General features: G+C 47.0%; 1 long non-coding RNA gene across 1 annotated transcript in view; it reads left to right on the forward strand.

The window, feature by feature from the left end:
* The window catches only part of LOC133375454 (uncharacterized), a 41,852-nt gene that overhangs the window by 25,082 nt on the left and 1,124 nt on the right, over positions 1-15,646 (forward strand). Inside the window, exons 2-3 of the long non-coding RNA XR_009760234.1 lie at positions 10,610-10,776; positions 13,332-13,473. This is a non-coding gene — a long non-coding RNA (uncharacterized LOC133375454). The remainder of the gene's footprint in view (positions 1-10,609; positions 10,777-13,331; positions 13,474-15,646) is intronic.

A 15,646-nucleotide genomic window follows, 5' to 3' on the forward strand; every position in this document is an offset into this window, starting at 1 on the left:
TGCCTTTGGAAGACCTTCCTCTTCCAACACACCTTTTAAGTAGAGATCTTTCCCAGTCTGCATCTGTACTGGTATTATTCTTAGATATTTTAATTTTTTTTTATCACTTGTGTGTTCACTGCCCTGGGCTTCTTTGGGAAGAAAGGTGGGATATAAATTTAAATCATCATCATCATCAAGGCTAATTCAAAGGAACAGGACCAATGAGATAAGGTGACAACCAAGGTTGTCAAATGATCAGCAAATGAGTCCTATGTAGGGACAGAGAAGAAATTTGATTCAATTCACATTTGGAGCCAAATCTATCGAATCCACACTTTCTGAAACAATATGAGAACCAAAACATCATGCTTCAAAATTTGTACTTATCCGAATTTTGAGATGCAGTTCTCCAGCCAAGCAATGCTTACAGAAATGCATATATTAGGGGAAAGTGTGCATAAAAATGAATACATTAGTGAAAATAACATACAAAAATGCTTATATTAGGAGAAAGGGCTTGGGAAAATGTGTAAATTAGTCAAAACTGCACACAAATATGTGTTCGTTACGAGAAATTCACACTAAAATGCTGAGGATGTTTCATGAGGATTTTTTTTAAAAAAATGCAGATAGCTGCAGAAATGTGGAGGACTGAATTCAAGATTAGAAAAATGATAAACCGAGAGAACTGAATCTGACAGATCCTTCCATCCCTACTCCTATGCCTTTAAAAACAATTTAACATGAAAAAATCAGCAGGTGAAGCTTTCCTCACCATGGAGATGAGCATGATTATCCTGCCATATATGTGTACCAAGGCCTTATTATAGACACAATTACAGTGACTGGTTTAAAGAGTGGCAACCCAGGCATCAGGGAACCATGACTGCTTTCCAGTCATGCCATATCGTTCTAGGAGGACCTGTGCCTTTTTCTTCTTGGCTGCTTGATATTCTAAGTCACATATTTTTTTATTATGCCATAACTTTTTTAATGACATGTTCTAACGGTTCCCAGAAAATCCAATCTTGATTGCGCTATTTCTTAAGAACCTCATAAAAGTTTTCTCTTTGCTCTCCAACTTTATCACACACTAAACTGGAAAGCCAAATGGCATTATTCATTAAAAGAGATACTTCAGGGATTATTTTTGTGAATTTGTGCCACAAAAAGTCAGTAAATGCATGCATTGCTGCTCAGTATCATTTATAGTATAAATATAACCAGGGCTGGTGCCAGAAGGCGGCCAGGTTGGGCCCTGGCTAAGGGCCCCTGCAGCCCAGAGGGGCTCGTGAAGGGCCCCTCCTTAGGGTGGAAGGGTAGTGCTCCCATTCTGTGATCTGGGGCAACGGCAGCTTCTGACCGTGCCACAGATCACAGAGCCGGAGCTCCCAGGCACCCCTGGATACAACCGTGCAGGCTTGTGATGCCTGCCTGCATGCCCCACCTACTTCTCCTGTTGTAGTGAATGCTATGCATGCTATGTGCGCATACGTGCCATCAACCAAGATGGCGGCCAAGGCTTCCCCAAGAGGCTGATGCCCTGCTCTCGGTTGATGGCAGGCATGTGCACATGCATAGCATGGCGTGCATGCGTGCTATCAACCAAGATGGTGGTGGAGGCATCAGCCTCTTAGGGAAATCCCTGTCACCATCTTGGTTGATGGTAGGCATGCACGCACAGCATTCACCACAGTGGGAGAGGTAGGTGAGGCATGCAGGCAGGTGCTGCGGGCCTGAGGCAGGCTGGTGCCCAAGGGCCCAGTCATACCTGGTGCCGGCCCTGCATTTAACAGGTTTGCTTGCTTAATTTTTCCTCTTCTGCGGAGTCTTCCATTTTTCCATTTCCTTTTTCAGCCCAAGGGCTACATTCCATCACGGGCAACATTCTGGAGGGCACATGCCAGTGGTGGGTGAGGACAGAGGGTGTGACCTTAACTTTTCAACAGTCTAGCTGCACAAAACCCAGAGGTGTCTACGCACAGACACATCTCTCTCCATCTAGGCAAGCAAGAGGCATTATCGCAATTCAAGGACACACCAGGCCAGCAAAAGCACTCAAGCCTGGTGTGTGGCAGGGCCAGTGAGGAAGTGTGGCCTTGGGAGAGGGGTGTGGTCTGAGGAGAGCCTTCAAGGGCCCCATTTGGCCCCTGGCCCTGCAGTTCCCCACCCCAACATTAAGCTATCATGGCTAGCAGGCACTGGTAAATCTCTTCTCCATTCATTTCCCTAATCCGCTTTCAGATCCATGTAAAGCAGTGGTCATCCTTGCATCTCATGGCAAGAAATTCCATACGTTACTTGGGAGATGCATGAGGAAGAATTTTGTTTTGTCAGTTTGGATGGCTTTAAAAGGGGATTGGACATATCCGCGGAAGATAAGGCTAGCCATAGCTACTAGCCACAACAGGCAGGTGCTGTCTCTAGGATCAGAAGCACCACGCCTCTGTTTGTCAGTTGCTGGAAACTGTGGGAGGGGAGAGCAGTGTTGCGCTCAGGTCCTCCTTGCCTACGGGAAGCCCACAATCAAGACCTGAGTGTGAGAGCTCCCTCCCCTCCTGCAGTTTCCAGCCACTTGTGTTCAGAAACAGACCGTCTCCAATTCTGGAGGCAGAGCAGAGACATCATGGTTAGCAACTACCGATCCTCCATGAATTTGTCCAGTCCTCTTTTAAAGCCATCCGAGTTGGTGGCCATTACTATTTCTTGTGGGAGCGAATTCCATAATTTCACTATGTGCTGTGTGAAGAAGTGCTTTTTTTGAGAGAGGGTCTGGCCTGAATCTTCCTACACTCAGCTTCATTGGATGTCCACGAGTTCTAACATTCAGAGAAAGCGAGAAAACCTTTTCTCTATCCACTTTCTACATGCCATGCACCATATTATACATTTCTATCATAGAATCATAGAATAGTAGAGTTGGAAGGGGCCTATAAGGCCATCAAGTCTAACCAAGACAATCATGTTTCCTCTTACTCAAATGCTGCAACCTTTCCTCATAGGGGAAATGCTCCATCCCTTTTTTGAACCTATTCCAACTCTACAATATCCTTTTTCAGGTGAAGCGACCAAAACTGTACACAGTATTCCAAATGCGGTTGCACCATAGATTTATATAGCGGTATTACAATATCAGCAGTTTTATTTTCAGGACCTTTCCTAATGATGCCTAGCATGGAATTTGCCTTTTTCACAGCTGCCTCATACTGGGTCAACATCTTCATTGAGGTGTCCGCTACAACCCCGAGGTCTTGTTCTTGGTCATTCACTGCCAGTTCGGATCCCAAGAGTGTATACGTGAAAGTAGGATTTTTGCTCCAATATGCATAACTGGAGGAAGGCAATGGTAAACCACCTCTGAATATGGCTTACCATGAAAACCCTATTCATAGGGTCGCCATAAGTTGGAATTGACTTGAAGGCAGTCCATTTCCATTTTCCATGCATAACTTTACACTTGTTTACCTTGAATTGCATTTGCCATTTTACAGCCCATTCACTCAGTATGGAGAGGTCCTTTTGGAGCTCTTCACAATCTCTCTTTGTTTTAATGACCCTGAACAATTTAGTATCATCAGTAACCTTGGCCACGTCACGGCTCACCCCTAACTCTAGATCATTTACAAATACATTAAAAAGCACAGGTCCTTGGGGGACTCCACTTTCTCAATCTCTTCACTGGGGAACTCTCCATTTATTCAGCTTCCTGCTACTTAACCAGTTCCTGGTCCACAAGAGGACCTCTCCTCTTATTCCACGACTGCTCAGCTTACTCAGGAGTCTTTGGTGAGGTACTTTGTTGAAAGCTTTCTGAAAGTCTAAGTACACAATGTCAACTGGATGATGTTTATTCAATCATCTATCTCTCGTCTGGCGGAGCTTTTTCGAACTGTAAAGGGGCTTTTACATCCTGGCCCTAAGGACGTGACTGAATCTTCTAAAGCACGCTGTGACGAATTTGCCAAGCACTTCCAGAATAAAATCTCTTGCATCCGTCAGGACTTAGACTCCAATGTTATAGCAGTTGAATCACATGAGGTCTCCGGAGCACAGTCTGGTCACGTTTTGTTGGATGACTTTCAACTGGTGCAGCTTGAGGACATGGACAAGGTGCTTGGGCAGGTGCGTGCAACCACTTCTGTGCTAGACCCTTGCCCCTCTTGGTTAATAAAAGCTAGCAGGGATGGCACTGCCGGCTCGGCCAGGGAGGTGATTAATGCCTCACTATGTGAGGGAGTGGTCCCGAACTGCCTTAAGGTGGTGGTGGTGAGACCACTTCTGAAGAAATCTTCCCTGGACCCAGAAAATCTGAATAACTACGGGCCGGTAGCTAATGTGCCATTTCTGGGCAAGGTTCTGGAGAGGGTGGTTGCATCCCAACTCCAGGCTCTCTTGGATGAGACCGATTATCTGGATCCATTTCAATCGGGTTTCAGGCCCGGTTTTGGCACGGAGACGGCCTTGGTCGCCCTGTACGATGACCTTTGTCGGGAGAAAGACAGAGGGATTGTAACTCTGTTGATTCTCCTTGATCTCTCAGCGGCTTTTGATACCATCGACCATGGTATCCTTCTGGGGAGGCTTGTGGATTTGGGAGTTGGAGGTACTGCTTGGCGGTGGTTCCGCTCCTATCTTGCAGGCCGTCTCCAGAAAGTGGTGCTTGGGGAGCACTACTCGATGCCCTGGGCGCTTCAATATGGAGTTCCGCAGGGATCAGTTCTGTCCCCCATGCTCTTTAACATCTATATGAAGCCATTGGGTGCGGTCATTAGGAGTTTTGGAGTGCGTTCTCATCAGTATGCTGATGATACGCAGCTCTACTTCTCCTTTTCATCTTCCTCAGGTGAGGCCGTCAAGGTGCTAAACCGATGCCTGGCCGCGATAATGGACTGGATGAGAGCGAACAAATTGAAACTCAATCCAGACAAGACTGAGATGCTGTTAGTAAATGGATCCCCTGACCAGATGGATGTTCGACCTGTTCTGGATGAGGTTACACTCCCCCTAAGGATCAAGTGAGCAGCTTGGGAGTCCTTTTGGACCCGTCCTTGTCACTTGAGGCGCAGGTGGCCTCGGTGGCACGGAGTGCTTTTTACCAACTTAGGCTGGTGACCCAGCTACGCCCATATCTGGACAGGGAACATCTTACTTCAGTTGTTCATGCTCTGGTAACCTCGAAATTGGACTACTGCAATGCACTATACATGGGGCTGCCCTTGAAGATGGTTCGGAAACTGCAGCTCGTGCAGAATGCAGCAGCCAGATTAATAACTGGAACCAAGCGGTCGGAGCATATAACACCGATTCTGGCCAGCTTGCACTGGCTGCCCATATGTTTCCAGGCCCAATTCAAGGTGCTGGTTTTAACCTATAAAGCCTTACACGGCACGGGCCCGCAATACCTGATGAAACGTCTCTCCCGATATGAACCTACCCGTACACTGCGCTCAACATCGAAGGCCCTCCTCCGGGTGCCTACTCACAGAGACACCCGGAAGGCGACTACAAGAAAGAGGGCCTTCTCGGTGGTGGCCCCCGAACTATGGAACACCCTTCCTGACGAGGTTCACCTGGCGCCTACATTACTATCCTTTCGGCGCCAGGTGAAAACCTTCCTCTTTGCCCAGGCATTTTAATGTTTTAATGTTTAATATTTTTAACACTCAATATATTAATATTTTAGTATTTGTATTTGATGTTTTACCAGACAGTGATATGATACATCCTTTTGTAACTTGATGACCAGTTGGTTTTTAAATTATATGTGAAGTGTTTTTATTTGATGTACACCGCCCAGAGAGCCTTGCTATGGGCGGTATAAAAGTCGAATTAAATAAATAAATAATAAATAAATTATCTGCCTGCTTGTCGACACTCTCAAAGAACACCTTGCTGTTATTTTCCATTCTGCACTAATGACTAGCAGCAGCTGCCCCGAGTTTCCGGCTGGATCTTTCACAGTCCTACCTGGAGATGCCATGATGATGATGATAATGATGCTATCCTTCAGAAAAACTGTCAGAGCAATATATAGAATTAAAAACTAAGAACCCCCCCACAGAACTGAATAGTTAAATCATCATCATCATCCCACCCTTACTCCCAAAGGAGCCCAACAGGGTTCATTCTAAGCTTTTTTCCTGCTGCATTCATTTTTTCATTTCATTGGCGATCACTTGTGGCCGAGTAAGATCGTCTTCCAAGATAAGGTCTTTGCTTGGAAGATGCCTGTGGGTGAATTTGTTTTATGTGGGGAGATTGGTGCACCATGATCAACACACAATCTTGACAGAAAAAGGCTTTGATCCAATGGCATGGGTACCATGACGATTGGAAGTCCTTTATCTGCTGCAGCCTTCATCCGCCTTCACAGCCGTTGTAACATACACATTGTTATCCTCTGCCTGTTTTGCCGTTGAGGACTTTCTTGGACCATTCTTTGTCTGGTTCCTCTCCCTTGACCTTACCACCATGGGTGACCCTGCTGGGAGTACGTGACTCCCGACGGCATCGCTCACAGGGTTTATTGGAACACGGAAGCCCACTCACCACTACAAGGTGACGATCCAGTGAGGGCTGCACAAGCAGCCAGCACACTGCCTGCCCCAAACTGTTTAATTAATTAGTCCTATAACCAGTAGCGTAGTAGCAAATTCAGAAATGCAGCGTCCCTTCATGATAGTCACAGCCACCACCACCTTTTTTGCTGCTGTGGGGTTGAGAATGAGATCCTTATTAATGCCTTCTCCTACAACAGACATCCCTAGGAGCCAATCAGCATGAAAGTTGAGACCTATTTAAGTTGAGACCTATCCCAGTCTGCATCTGTGTCAGAATTGTTTAATGTGTTTTTTAATAATGTTTTTAACCCTTTTTAAAGGTTTTTTTTAAAAAAATGTTTTTAATTCTGTTTTGTTTTAATGTATTTTAAGATCTGTTTTTATGATGTTTTAAAGTGTTTTGGTGATTTGTTTGCCACCCTGGGCTCCTGCTGGGAGGAAGGGCGGGATACAAATTAATTAATTAAATAAATAAAATCAATAAATAATGAAAATAAACATCTGCCTTCCTGCTGATGAATACCGCAAGTGTTGCTTGTCTGTGACTACCCAGGATGTTTTGGAGATTTAGGTTGTAGAAGCAGACATCCTGATGTCTAATCCTCTTTCATATGCATTTAACTCATATTCAGCTTGCGTTGTCTTCAAGAGAGCAATCAACACAATGTTCTAAGGATGTTGAGTCTCTTGTCTGACAGAAACAAGGGAATTGTGGGGCTTGTCAAACTGTCTTGAAGTCAAGGGATATACAAATTGCTAAGCAATACTTTCCTCAAATCCTTGCTGTTTTATTTTTTGTTATGAACAGCTGTGTAATAGTTGCGCTTTTTAAGCCACTGAATGATTGAATGTAATATGCCTGTACTATGTTTGTGTTCCCCCTGCCCTGTAGGAGTAGCTACTGGGTACCTTGGTCTGTACCTTAGGTAGACATGCCTCCTGCCTGTTGAGTTTTCGCCGAGCCTTAAAGACCTGGCTATTCAGGCAGGCCTATAAGAATGTTGGGGTGGAGTAGTTTTTTGTATCTTTTAATTGCTGTTTTTGTGATGTTAGATTGATTGTTGAATATGTTGTTTTTATATTGTATTTTAAAATGTTATGTAAGTCGCCTAGAGTGTTTGTTCAGTCAAACAGATAGGCGACTAACAAATAAAAATTATTATTTATTTATTATTAGACTGATTGGGCTATATTGTTGTAGAGTATGATGCATTAAGCACTGGTGACATCTAGTGTCCATTTTTCAAAATGCAGGTGGAAAGATATATTATGTGAATGTTAGAAATACATGGAGCTCTCAGATGATTGGGCCACGTGGCCCAGAATTACCTGCTCTGGCCCAGAATTACCTGCTCTGGTTGGCAGTGGCTCTCACAGCAGGCACCTTTCCTGGTGCTGTGCCCATTTCTCCAGTTCAGAAATTCTGGAACTTGGAGATGTTGCTTCACCAATGGAGCAGCTCAAATCGGCTGCTTGTATATCAGCTGAGGGTTCCATCCGTTCCTAGTTGATCTGGGCAGGTACTGGTCCTCCTCTGAGAATGTTCTAGGTCTGGGCAGGGCTGAATGCTGACATGCTGCTTCCCAAGATTCTGTTTTGGTTGGAGATGTCAGGCATTATAAACTTGAGACCTTCTGTGTGCAAAACATTTCACCTTCCATTGGGCCGTGAGCTCCTGCCCGCAGCGGTGCACTGCCTGGTGGATCTGCTGCGGCTACTTCTTCCCCTGAGCTCCACCAGTTGGTTCCCTCCATTTCACCCTTCCCAAACCTTTTTCCAGAATTGCTGCTGCTTCTGTTGTCCCTAAGCACCCCAGAAGGTGCTTTCTTAACTGCACTGCTGCTTATATTACTTGCGTCTCAAGACTGCAAATGGAATTGCCAGTGCCTTTAGCTTAGGGCTGAGGAAACTGGGGTCCTCCAGATGTTGTTGAACTACACCTCTCGTCACCCCCGACCATTGGCCATGCTGCCTGGAGTTGATGGGACCTGGAGTCCAAGAACATTTGGAGGGCCACAGGTTCCTGATGCATGCTTTAGATGTTACAAGGGGATGAGAGGGAATGCAGACCTCCATGCGTCTCCCACATTCCTCCCTTGTCCTTTCAGCAATTCTTCTCAACCGTATGCCAAGCCAAGCCAGACTCCAGCTTTAACCAATAACAGGAAGGGTGAGGAGAGTGGTCAAGGGGACTGGCAGTGGCCACTGGGAATCCTAGAGGTCAGTGTTGGTCATTCTGACAGATAGCTTGGATGCTTTCTGAGTGCAGTAGAATCATGGCAAATTCAGAAGTGCAGGGTCCCTTCATGATTGTCTTGATAACCCCCTCATAGCCGCACACCCTTTTCCACTTTCCCTTGTCTCTCTTGCTCTCCGTGTTGTCTCCAAGTCCACGCTCCACTACATCCCTAGGAGCCAATCAACATGAAAGGGGATGCTGTGTGTTAGCTACTGAGAAGAGTCTTCTCAGTGTCTGACTCACCTCCTTTCACTCTGATTGGCTCCAATCAGCACAAAGGACAAGGACTGTTCTCCGTGGCTAACATGGTCCCCTTTCATGCTGAATGGATTGTGCATAGGGATCTGGCTGGGACCCTGCTCCCCAAAAAGTAAGGGGTCTATGACTGCCCACGACCCCGGATGACTATACCCCTGGCTGGGTGCCTCAGAGACATCTCAAAGATCTGGGTCTCAACAGCAGCAGAGGAGGTGGTCAGCCTGGGCTCCAGGTTTGAGGCAAAGTTCCCCTGGTGTTTGCCCTCCCACTTTCTTCCCCCCTGACTGGCCCACCTGCAGGCAGTCACATTGCAATCTGTGCCCTCAATGTAGCATTGTTGGAAATTAAAATATAGGCTTCCAGTGGGGACATACATTTTAATTTCCCATAGCGCCCTGCAGTGACACTGGGGGTGTCAGAAGCTGCAAGGATCTGTGTGTGGCTCCCCCATGTGGTGAACCACTGAACTGCAGGTGGCATCCTCCTCCGTGGACTACCTTCAGGTCTTGCACTGAAGGAGCTTCCTGTTCCAGCTGAGCCTAGCTCCAACGGCCTCCCTGAGCTCCAGTGTGCTCCTTCTGGCTCCGTGGTTTTGCCTCCTAGTTTGTCTTGTGCTCCTGACTTGTTCTCAGAAGTGCAAGAGCACCAGCAGCTCTCTGATACGTGGGTCCATCTAGCTCAGGGTTGTTCACACTGACAGGGAGCAGCTTTTCAGGATCTCAGGCAGGGAGCTTTGCCCAGCCCTGTCTGGAGATGCTGGGAATTAATACTGGAACCTCGATGCCCTGTCAATGAGCTATGGCCCTTCTTATTAGCCCCGGCTTTTCCTTTTCCTGGCTCATTTCTGGCTGCTGCCCACAGCTGAGCCTCGACAGGGTTATGAGCATAATTGAAATGAAAGGACCCAGGATGCCCAGGGCTGGTGTGAACGGTGCGCCAAACCACTGGAACCTCTCAACTGCCCAAGAATTCCACCTGATGATGCTGGATCACTGGGAGGGGAAGGCAAGCTGGTGCTCATGCCACATGCTGGGATCACTGTGGCCTGGTTTGCCCAGTCATCCCCTGGTGGAAGAGGGGTTTAATGGTCCAATTCAAGGTATTAGTACTAGCATGTAAAGTCCTAAATGGCTCGGGACTCAAGAATCTAAAAGAGCACCTTCTCCAGAATCAACTATCTTGGACCCCACAATGGGGAGATGAGGCCTCATTAGTCAGAGGGATGCCCGGCAGGCACTGAACCGTAGCATGGCTCCCTTTTTGTGAAATGCCCTTCCCAGTGAGAGCTGTCTGTCTTCATCACTACTGACTTTCATGAGGAATTTCAAAACATTCCTTTTTACCCAGGCATTGATGGCCGAAGGGAACTGTTCATGACAACCTAAAGGACACTCATAGAATCATAGAATAGTAGAGTTGGAAGGGGCCTATAAGGCCATCAAGTCCAACTTCCTGCTCAATGCAGGAATCCAAATCAAAGCATTCCCGACAGATGGCTGTCCAGCTATCCCTTGAATGTCTCCAGTGTCGCAGAGCCCACTACCTCTCCATTGTCGTACTGCTCTAACAGGAAGCTTTTCCTGATATCCAGTCGAAATCTGGCTTCCTGCAACTTGAGCTCATTATTCTGTGTCCTGCACTCTGGGAAGATCGAGAAGAGATCCCGGCCCTCCTCTGTGTGGCAACCTTTCATGTACTCCACAAGCTAGAGGGAGCCCCAGCTGACAAAGCATCAAGGTGAGTTAAGCAGCAGAGGGTAAGTAGCTCCCATTTATTCCATTATTTAATTGAATTAAAACAGCTCAGAGCAATAAGTAATAAGGGCAGCCTAAGTTCACCCTGAGCTAGGAGCCAAATCCTGAAAGAACCTATATCTTAGGAGACAGATCCTAGGAGAAGGAAGCCTATAGAAAGCTAGTGTTCAACACCACCCTAGCAGGAAAGCTTCAGGGGGCACTGTAAACAAGGCTAAATTCCAGTCGGAGAGAAGGGGAAAAAGGAAACTCCACCGATACATACAGGGAGAGAGTCAGCTCAGTCCTTGCTAAAAAGGGCAGCTTTAGCCTTCCTGAAACACAACCACAAGCTCTGTTTCCCTCGGTTAAAGAAAGGTCAGGCTGTTCTAGGTGGGAAAACAACAAACAAAAAAGACTTGCCTGGAAGGCGCAGCCCCTTGCTTAGATTAAAAGCAGCCAAAAGCTTAAACAGCCCCGCCCCTCGCTCAGGAAGGAAGCCTGCCTTCCTGCCTTCAAAGGAAGGAAGCCTGAGATAATACTAAAGAGTTAAGCCCCAGCTGATAGTTGAGCCATCAGCCTCAAGTAACACATCATTGGCTGGCAGCAGTAGCTGGGAGGAACCAGCCACACATATAAAATCAGAGCACCTAGCGAGGGAGCCTGCTCCATGAGCTAGAGGGAGCCCCAGCTGACGGAGCGTCAAGGCCCCAGCTGACGGAGCGTCAAGGCCCCAGCTGACGGAGCGTCAAGGCCCCAGCTGACGGAGCGTCAAGGCCCCAGCTGACGGAGCGTCAAGGCCCCAGCTGACGGAGCGTCAAGGCCCCAGCTGACGGAGCGTCAAGGTGAGTTAAACAGCAGAGCGAGTTCGGCAGCAAGGCGAGGAGGCCAGGGCCCCCCACTCTGCCCGTCTGTTCCCTGACCTCAACTAAACCGCAGTCTCCAACCCATTGACATAATAAACCTTAAACAAAACTATGCAGGTAAGAAGCCAGCAGGGGTGTGGGGGCTTTCCAGTGTTTTGCACCGCCTGCAGCATGTATGACTATCTGCCTGTTGGACAGAAGTCGTGGGTTTGCTCTCGGTGCAATGAGCTCCTGGCTCTCCGGGAATGACTTCATTTCCTTGAGGCCAAGGTGGAGGACCTGGAAAAGCTGAGAGAGGCAGAGAGGTGTGTGGAGGAGGCCTTCAGGGACTTTTTGAAAGTCTAAGTACACTATGTCCACTGGATCACCTCTATCTATATGCTTGTTGACACTCTCAAAGAATTCTAATAGGTTACTGAGACAGGACTTTCCCTTGCAGAAGCCATGCTGGCTCTGCTTCAGCAAGGCTTGTTCTTCTATGTGCTTAGTTAATCTAGCTTTAATCATACTTTCTACCAGTTTTCCAGGGACAGAAGTTAAGCTAACTGGCCTGTAATTTCCGGGATCCCCTCTGGATCCCTTTTTGAAGATTGGCGTTACGTTTGCCACTTTCCAGTCCTCAGGCACGGAGGAGGACCCGAGGGACAAGTTACATATTTTAGTTAGCAGATCAGCAATTTCACATTTGAGTTCTTTGAGAACTCTTGGGTGGATGCCATCCGGGCCCGGTGATTTGTCAGTTTTTATATTGTCCATTAAGCTTAGAACTTCCTCTCTCGTTAACACTATTTGTCTCAGTTCCTCAGAATCCCTTCCTGCAAATGTTAGTTCAGGTTCAGGGATCTGCCCTATATCTTCCACTGTGAAGACAAATGCAAAGAATTCATTTAGCTTCTCTGCAATCTCCTTATCGTTCTTTAGTACACCTTTGACTCCCTTATCATCCAAGGGTCCAATCGCCTCCCTAGATGGTCTCCTGCTTTGAATGTATTTATAGAATTTTTTGTTGTTGGTTTTTATGTTCTTAGCAATGTGCTCCTCAAATTCTTTTTTAGCATCCCTTATTGTCTTCTTGCATTTCTTTTGCCAGAGTTTGTGTTCTTTTTTATTTTCTTCATTCGGACAAGACTTCCATTTTCTGAAGGAAGACTTTTTGCCTCTAAGAGCTTCCTTGACTTTGCTCGTTAACCATGCTGGCATCTTCTTGGCCCTGGCGCTACCTTTTCTGATCTGCGGTATGCACTCCAGTTGAGCTTCTAATATAGTGTTTTTAAACAACTTCCAAGCATTTTCAAGTGATGTGACCCTCTGGACTTTGTTTTTCAGCTTTCTTTTTACCAATCCCCTCAGTTTTGTGAAGTTTCCTCTTTTGAAGTCAAATGTGACCGTGTTGGATTTTCTTGGCAATTGGCCATTTACATGTATGTTTAATTTAATAGCACTGTGGTCACTGCTCCCAATCGGTTCAACAACACTTGCATCTCGCACCAGGTCCCGGTCCCCACTGAGGATTAAGTCCAGGGCCTTGGTTTGCTTTCCCACTCACCTGGAAGAAGGTGCAAAGCAGGAGCAAAGGGGATCGTGCATATCTTGGTTTATTAAGCATGCAAACGTGGCCTATGAGGGGAGGGGCAAGTTTCACCAAAATTGCAAAGGTGTCCCTCAGCATAGCCCTTTTGTGTCTTTGATATAGGTGACAAGCTGCACACAGAGATGCCCTCACATTGGCCACACAGAAAGTCTTGCTCTGAGTTGCTGTGGAAGCAGGCTTCTTATATTTTAAGGACATCAAGTAGAAACTCTCCTGCAGGATGCAGTGACCGACTATGTAAGGGGTAAGGCGATCTTTCAAGTGACCTGGTCCCATGGTGCATAGGAGACCAGTAAACTTATATGCTAGCACCAAATCTTTGAACTTGGCCTGGTAGCAGGTCAGCTGGTAGTCGCTGGTAGTTTGCCCCCACCAGCTACCTAGCCACTGTATTCTGCAGCCTCTGGACCATTCTCAAGGGTAGCCCTACATAGTAATCCAACCTTGGGGTTACCATGGTAGTAGTGGTAGTTATAGTAGTAAATCATGCAAACTGACGGGTACTTGCAGCGCTCATTATGTGGTGCAGCAATGGCACAGTGGCTATAGAGAAGGGCTACTGGACACTTCCCGCTACCTTAATTTGGTGCTATTGAGTTTTGAGCTTCTCTGTGTCAGCCTGGTTTGAATCTGGGCGCGATATTCTGCAGGCAGCCAGAGGTGAGGCAAAGGTGCTCTGGATTCATTGATACAAGCCTGTTTTTGCAAGTGATGAGATTGATTGGCAGCTGCAAGACTGCCCTGCACACCCCTGTAAAAGCAGGAGGCTCTTAATTGGCTGGCATCCCAGGGAGTTAATTGAAGGCTAATGATACCTCACGACAATGAGGGATGCTCAGCAGGAATGCTCATTCTCCTAAACGGGAGCTCTCGACTATGCCACTTTAATTCGCAGTGTGGGATTTGCTTGCTGCCATTTGCTCCTCACTTGCCAGCTCTGGGGTGCCCGCATACGGGAGGGGGTCACATTTGAAGCCCCAAGGTCTGGCTTGGGCTGCCAGGCCGCTAGTTGCCTCTCCCTAATCCAGGGGTTTACCATTTGGGGGGCCAGAGGGGCACATTGGGATATCTAAGAAAATGTTGTAGGCACTGTAGAATATCAGCAGCACCACAAAATAGCCACCCCGCTCATCATCCCCAAAGGGTTTCCAGAGCAGCTAACAATTAAAAAGGGTAGAGGGGAAATCAAAATCAAGGCAGGCAATGTGGTGTCCTCTAGATTCCAAAGACAGGGTGTGTGCAGACTGAAAAGGCCTCCTTATCTCGGGAAGGGAGGGACCAATCTGCCCATTTCGGATTATCTTCCTTTCCCGCCTTTTCCCAATCTTATGCTCCATTTCCCACAGTTCCACATCAGTTTGTGGAAAAACAAAGTTCCTTATGAAAATTTGTCAGCTTTTTAGTATGCATTTTTTCATAACATGCACCTTTTTGTGTCATTTTGCCTAATTTACATGTGTTTGCAAGCAATGTCCCCTAATATAATGCATTCTTGTATGTTATTTTCGCAAGCATATGGATTTTTAGGCACGCTTCCCCTAATAAAGGGGTGAGGAACTTCAGACCAGAGGGGCAGAAAGTATGGCCCTCCACACCTCTCTGTCTGGCCCTTGGGAGTCTCGCCAGGACACAGCCCTTCCCTAACCACACCCTCTTTTCCCAAACCACCCCCCTTACCAGCCTTCCACCCCCTTCCAGTGACGCCTTGGGCAGCTCCTTGAAAGTTCAGACTAAAACCTGGAGCAGATTCCACTGCCCCACTGACATAGAGCCACCAGCCACCACTGCTTGCTCCACATCCTCTTGAGTGTTTTCGCCAGGCTGAAAAGTGTCCTTGAACTTTGATAATGACTGTTGCTTGCCCAGGTGATGGACAGAGAAGGGTGCCTGATTGTGTTTAGCAACTAGCCTGCTGTACAAAAGTGACATTTATGTGAATTGCTCCCCCTACCCCTGTCATGTGGCCCCCAGAGGGTTGCCCAGAAGGGAATGTGGCCCTTGGGCTGGAAAGATTCCCCACTCCTGCCCTAATATATCCATTTTGTGTACTTACGTTGGATAACTGCACTGCAGAATTTGGCAAACTGTGCATTTCACAGGCTAGCTGCATTTCAGTCCACATATTGTTATGAGATGTGTGAATTAGTTAGTTTTGCACGGAAGTGTGACTTGAATGGAATTTCTTCCCCATTCCTAATCTTGGGTCACCATGCAGAGGGTTGGGAGATCTGAAGCAGGACCTTTGAAGAAGGTTGCAGGGTCTGAGCAGGTTCATATGCAAGTGATCTTTGAGGTATGCTGGACTAAAAGCCAATCCTTTCAGGCTGTCTCCAGTGATGAAGTGACTTCGCTTAAAAAATCCTTTCCGCGGTCGCTCCATCTACAAAAATGTTCAATCTCAGTGTTCCCTCCCTATT

This window comes from Rhineura floridana, chromosome 1 (genome assembly GCF_030035675.1).
Source record: "Rhineura floridana isolate rRhiFlo1 chromosome 1, rRhiFlo1.hap2, whole genome shotgun sequence".
Classification (NCBI taxonomy): domain Eukaryota; kingdom Metazoa; phylum Chordata; class Lepidosauria; order Squamata; family Rhineuridae; genus Rhineura; species Rhineura floridana.